The sequence below is a fragment of the Sinocyclocheilus rhinocerous genome, unplaced genomic scaffold (genome assembly GCF_001515625.1).
Source record: "Sinocyclocheilus rhinocerous isolate Xijiao unplaced genomic scaffold, SAMN03320098_v1.1 scaffold767, whole genome shotgun sequence".
NCBI lineage: Eukaryota > Metazoa > Chordata > Actinopteri > Cypriniformes > Cyprinidae > Sinocyclocheilus > Sinocyclocheilus rhinocerous.
In genome coordinates this window covers 174,543-180,319 of record NW_015633562.1, presented here as the reverse complement: position 1 = coordinate 180,319, position 5,777 = coordinate 174,543, and the positions used below count along the sequence as shown (strand labels likewise).

At 37.7% G+C, this 5,777-nt stretch overlaps 1 protein-coding gene across 33 annotated transcripts in view; it reads left to right on the top strand.

Moving 5' to 3' along the window:
* LOC107744607 (disks large homolog 2) overlaps positions 1 to 5,777 on the top strand; it is a 217,367-nt gene that overhangs the window by 71,466 nt on the left and 140,124 nt on the right. The window contains exon 1 of one of the 33 annotated variants that reach the window (XM_016558348.1): positions 4,642 to 4,662. The exons of the other annotated variants lie outside the window; for them this stretch is intronic. The gene's annotated coding sequence lies outside the window, so the exon portion shown is untranslated. Of the gene's footprint in view, positions 1 to 4,641; positions 4,663 to 5,777 lie in introns of those variants that run through there. 33 annotated transcript variants of the gene reach the window in all.

Sequence of the window (5,777 nt, the reverse complement as noted above, 5' to 3'; positions counted from 1 at the left end):
ACAGTATTTTACTTTGGCTTAAAATCTAGTTCTGCATTTTCTCAGTAACTGAGGAGGTAGAAGTGGGAGGGTCTTGCCAGCTGTTGTTAACCCTTTCTTCTTCTGCAGGCTGAATGAACCCCGTGAGCTGACAATGTCAAGCTCTGGGTTTATTAGGCCGCGGAAAAGGGGTCAGTGCACACAATCGCGAGGAGATTCCACACAATCCAGCACAGAGCCTTCAGCCATGCCACCTCATATTCCCATCTTCTCTCATCTCAGAGAGACAGAGAGAGAGGGAAGTGAGGAAGGAGCCTTCAGCACAGTGGCACATGAACAAGCTAGATCCACATAGTGTGTTGGAAAAACCCACAGCCTGTTCCCAAATACATTAATGTACCTCCATACACAAACGCATCTGTCCTCATACAAATATATTAATTTGGAAAATTTTCAAGCTCCTGTGCTGTAGACCGTGCTAGTAGCCATCTGTCACATTATCATGCTCCATATGTCAGATTAAAAGTGATATATTACGATATATCAGTTATTGTAGTGTTATATGACACTTGTGTGTGGTGTGAGAAAGCTTACCACCACATTTAACACATCAAATATACTACAAATCACAGACTGTAGCAGTTAGCATGCTAGCCTGATGCATTTTTAATAGAATCAGAATCAGTGTAACACGGGCTTGACCATTTTGTGTTTGTTTTAACTTTTACAGTGCTGATGTAGAGAGTGGTACTAAGTTAACAGTGTGAAACTATGCAGTGTTCAAAAAAACTGCAGTAGTCAACCATCATAAACTAAACCCTTCTTACCTCACAGTTACAGAAACTCATTTGCTTTTTTTTTTTTTTGTGGGTTTGAGAGAAAAATTAAAATGGTAAATGTTAACTGCAGTAACTAGAAGACTATTATTTTTATAAATTATATGATAGTTTTTGCTTTTGTAAGTTTCAGGTGATTTAAAGTATTAAGGGGCTCTGATTAGTGTGAGTTCTACTGTGTATGTTTATGCTTTTGATTTACAGATCTACACATGTAACTAGGTTAGAGTCAGTAGTCTCAGCCAAATAGCAGTGGTCCATTTACTGCGCTGTGACCAGTGACCTGACTGTTATATGTTAGTAGAGTGTAGTACTAAAGCATCATTAATGAACTGTGTCTCATTCATTGCCGCTGTAGTGATTCTGTCAGAAGCACACACACACATGCACACACTCATACTCACAATGTGGCTTTCTGTGCTGCCATATCTAAGGCTGATATGTATCTAATCTTTCAGAATCCATGAAAATACTGTTTCAAGATTCAATTAAAAAATATAATTGGTCTTTTAAAAACTTTTTTTTTTTACGCACAGCAGTCAAATGTTTTTCCCTTCTTACAAATCTTCCAATGGTGGTTGTAGGAATGCTGGGCGATCTTCTGAAGATACTGTATATTTACATTATCCTATTTACGCCGCTACATTTTCATAGTTACGACTGGAGAAAATCAGAATTTTGTTTGAGTTGAGAAACTGTGTGTGAATTAAAAAAGATGATGAAAGTAATGGTCATAGTTAAAGTTAAGTCATTTTGAATGATAATTGTATAATTTAGGTGTCACTAGCTGTCACTATGGATTATTGTGGTAATCGAGTAATCGGGCGATTATTTTGATGATTGATTGAGTAATCTGATTTTTTATTTATTTATTTATTTATTTATTTATTGTATTAAGTAACAATTGGCATATTTGAAAACTTATCAATTTATAGTGGCAAAGAGACTTAATTAATGTCTAATGTACACTACCTTATGAATGCTGGATGTTTTTTTGTTAGAAAATTGTCTAATGCAATTTTTGGCCAGTTGCTTAACATGGGTAAATTGTAGTCAAGGTTTGTTTATGTATGTATTTATTCATTTATTTAATACTTCAATTTAATTGAGTACTCATGACAGCCCTAGTGTAATTTAGTTTGTGAACATTCAGTGCAGTGTGAACAATTGCTAATCATCTTGTTGGTCTTTACAGGCAAAAAAACAAGAAATACTAAATGACAGGAAGGACACAGAAGCATACTGTATGTTGTGATGATTTGTGGTGACTTTACCCTCTGCTCTTCCTTGGTTTTAATGAAACCTGTTCAGTCCCATCACTATCATTACAGCCTGTTGTCATTGTGTATCCACCGAGGAGAGAGAATTTGCATCTTTATTTTCAGTTTTGTTTATCAGTTCTTCCTTGTTCCATTCCCCTCTTTATCTGGCTGGCAAATATTTTCTCATTTTTCCTTTAAGAAAAATTCCAAGCGGTTCACCTGCAAAGTCTGTAATCTTCAAACGGCATGATGAATGTCCTCAGTGGTCTGTAATCGGGGAAGAGACTTTCAGAGTGAAAATCTTGTCCAAGTCACAGTCAGTTAATAAAGCTCAAAACGCCAGACAATAAAGAGATGATGCATTTCATACTAAGGAGAAATTTTGCACAAAAAGTTTAAAGATCCTGCTGAAAAGACAACGTTATATTATCACAACTAGCTGTTGGTTTTCTTGACCAGCACAGCACAATATATGCTTGTCTTTTCCACAAATCCAAAGGTTGAAAATCATGAGAGGTCACAGACAGCCTAAATATAGTGCGGCTGGTATTTCTAGATTGAATCTGTGAGTGTGCATTTTATACTGAAGATATTTCCCTACCATTCGCTGTTATGGAGTATGAGAGCTGCTATTAGCCCGGGCTGGGTAATTACAGGTAATAACAGTGTAGAAAGAACAAGTCAGGGGCGACAAGAGATGCTTACAGTATTTGGAAGAGGGAGAGACAATAGCAGCTTTTAAAGAAAGGTTAGACGGTTGCACGACCTGCTACCATGTGGGAACCCTGGGGACGACCTTTTCTCACCCACCTGTCATTACTTTACATTAACTTCATTTATCTCTGCCTTCGCATACAATAATACAGCTTTTCAACACTCTGCTTGTGTGCAGCATGTAGTGCAATGGCAGTGAAAATTGTGAGTGTTCTTAAACTCAGTGGCGACTGATCCAAAACCTCATGAGCTGCCTTGGAAGTACAGTACATAGTCAGCTTTTCATGAATAGCAGTGTTATGCATAGCAAACTCAGTTTTTTTTTTCAATAGAATATGTTATTAGCATGTTGCTAAGCTAATCATTTGATACTCTTTCACCACAAATATGTGAAAATTACTGTCAACAGTATTCATATGGACATCAAAATTTCCGTGTCTCAGTTCTTGCATCGGATTCATACTGTTCATAGTGAGTTCATAGTGGTTCATGTTTTTTTGTGGTATGTGTTTATTCGTAGCACAACTTTCATGCTGTTATTCTGATCTTTTGTGACTTGCTCCCTAAGATGAACCGTCTCACATATGTCAGCTATTAGACTGCCAGCTGACAGTCCGCCTTTCTGTCTGCAGCTCAGAAACCCAGATTCATGGAAAGCGTGCTTAGCGTTGGGTATCTTATGACTGTAACTTATGTAACCTATGATTTTAATATATATTACAATAGCAGGGCTCTACAGTGCGACCATTTCAGTCGCATTTGGGACTGAAAACTACTGCATGCGACTATGAAAATATATAATTTATTATCATATTTCAGCATATTGTGTTTGCATTCAGGGGAGCTTCAAAGGTTTCTACTTACAATTAGTTTTTGCAGCATTGAGTAATTTATCACAGACATATCTTCCTTGAACGCAATGTTAATCAGAATTCACTCACTGCTCAAACACCGGAGTTTTGTTCAGTGCTTAGTTATACATGCTCACGAATCCTCTCATTATAACAAACGAAGTGTTGACACAATGTAAATAAGAGATTCATTGTGCAGTGTAGAGAGCTTCATTGATTATAATGGAACTTTGTGAGATCGCGATGAATTAAGATGAGTTACCGCTTTAATGATTATTAAGGGAGTTTGCAAATGTGATATTGATTTAAAGGGGTCGCGAACTGGCTTTTTTTTATTTTATACTGTTGTCTGAGGTCCACTTATGATGTTTGCATGGTTTTTACATTCAAAAACATCAAAATAAATTTTCTGTTTTCTGCCTTGATTTTGAGGCCGGCTCGAGAAACGCTCGGTTTTTATGGGCGTGCCGCATTGAAGACTTGGAAGTAAACGCCCACTGCTATGATTGGATAATAGTTTTGCATAGTAAACTAACTTTCTGTGTGTCTGTTTGACAAGCTACATCCTTCATAGTTTGAGCCTTCTGTGACTTTGGTTAGACACGTACACATAATAGGGACATATCAAGCGATCTCAAACAAAGCAATAGTGACACGTAGTGAAAATATTTTTTACTCCAATAAGTGTGCAGCGCCATTCCTGTCAGATCCAATATAGACGGCACAGCATTGCTTTTTAATCTCGGTCTCTCTGCAAATCCAGCGTCGACCTGTGTCTTGTTTACAGAGGAATCTGCGGTGAAATGAAGCAAACAACTCTCAATGACTCTCTTCATTAAAAATAAAGTTCAACCACGCATTCCTAATATTTGAATCCGAAGGAAGGTTATGCAGCGACTGTGTTCTTCCACAACCAGCCACTGCATAATATTTTGCGATCTTCAACGGCATGTCAAGTCAAGTCACCTTTATTTGTATAGCGCTTTATACAATGCTAGTTGTGTCAAAGCAGCTTTACAGGTATTATTTTCTAGGTATTATCAAATGGCCAGAGTTTTGAGATCGCAGCGGATGTAAAGGACAATAATGCGATATGAGCTCGCTCAAGTACTGAGGAGCTAAACCATTCAGGGCTTTATAAGTAATTAGCAAGATAAAAAATGTATACAATGTTCAATAGGGAACCAGTGCAGAGTTGACAGAACCGGGCTAATATGGTCATATACTTCTTGGTTCTTGTAAGAACTCACACGCAGAGCAACCACCCAATAAAGCATTACAATAATCTAACCTTGAGGTCATGAATGCATGAATTAATTGTAATGTCTTGATTACTTAATTTTAGGGAATTAATTATTATTAATTCATTCAGGGTTAGAAATGACTCGGATCTGAAAATTCGAAGTCCACCTGATTAGAACTGATTTCAAATTTCAATAGTTTACACCTTATCAACGGTCGTCCAGCGAGCCGTTAATGTCCGTGTATCTTAATCTGACTGTGTATTTTCCTTGGCCATAGGATAATACGTTCTTTGATAAGTAAGCTACAAGCTAGGTAACGTGATCTTTGGCAAGGGTTCACTTTAAAATTATACGACACCAGACAATACTTCTTTACAAATGAAAACGAATTTATTGACTATTCTAGATTACATTAAAACTAAACTAAAACAAACATACACACATATACAGTTCAGAAGTGAGTTAACGGAGTTGCATGACGTTTCAAAGTTCTAACTCGTTTTCACGAGTGGTTTTAAATTCAGCCTGAGAGAATTCACAAAGCAGACATTTTCTTATCTTTACTGCTTAACTCAATTCACCAGTTCAACACCGATTTCAGCAGCTGTAAGATTTGCTTGTACTTGCGTTTTGCTGAATTCTGAGTTTTTCCTCGTGGCTACTGGAGGGGATTCCGTGGCTGATTGGCTGTTGATCTGGCGCCGGAATGACGTTTGGATGACGTCCTTTTGGGGAAGCCCTCGTTGGATTGGTTGCTTGCCGGGTTACGGAAGAGCCTCTGGTTCTTCTGAGAGAGAGTCTGCTTTAGCAAGACTTTGCGTTCTGCAGAGTTACGAAGCTTCAACTGAAGTGTTTGAGTTCTTAGATGGTCTCGCTGTGCGATGTTACGGC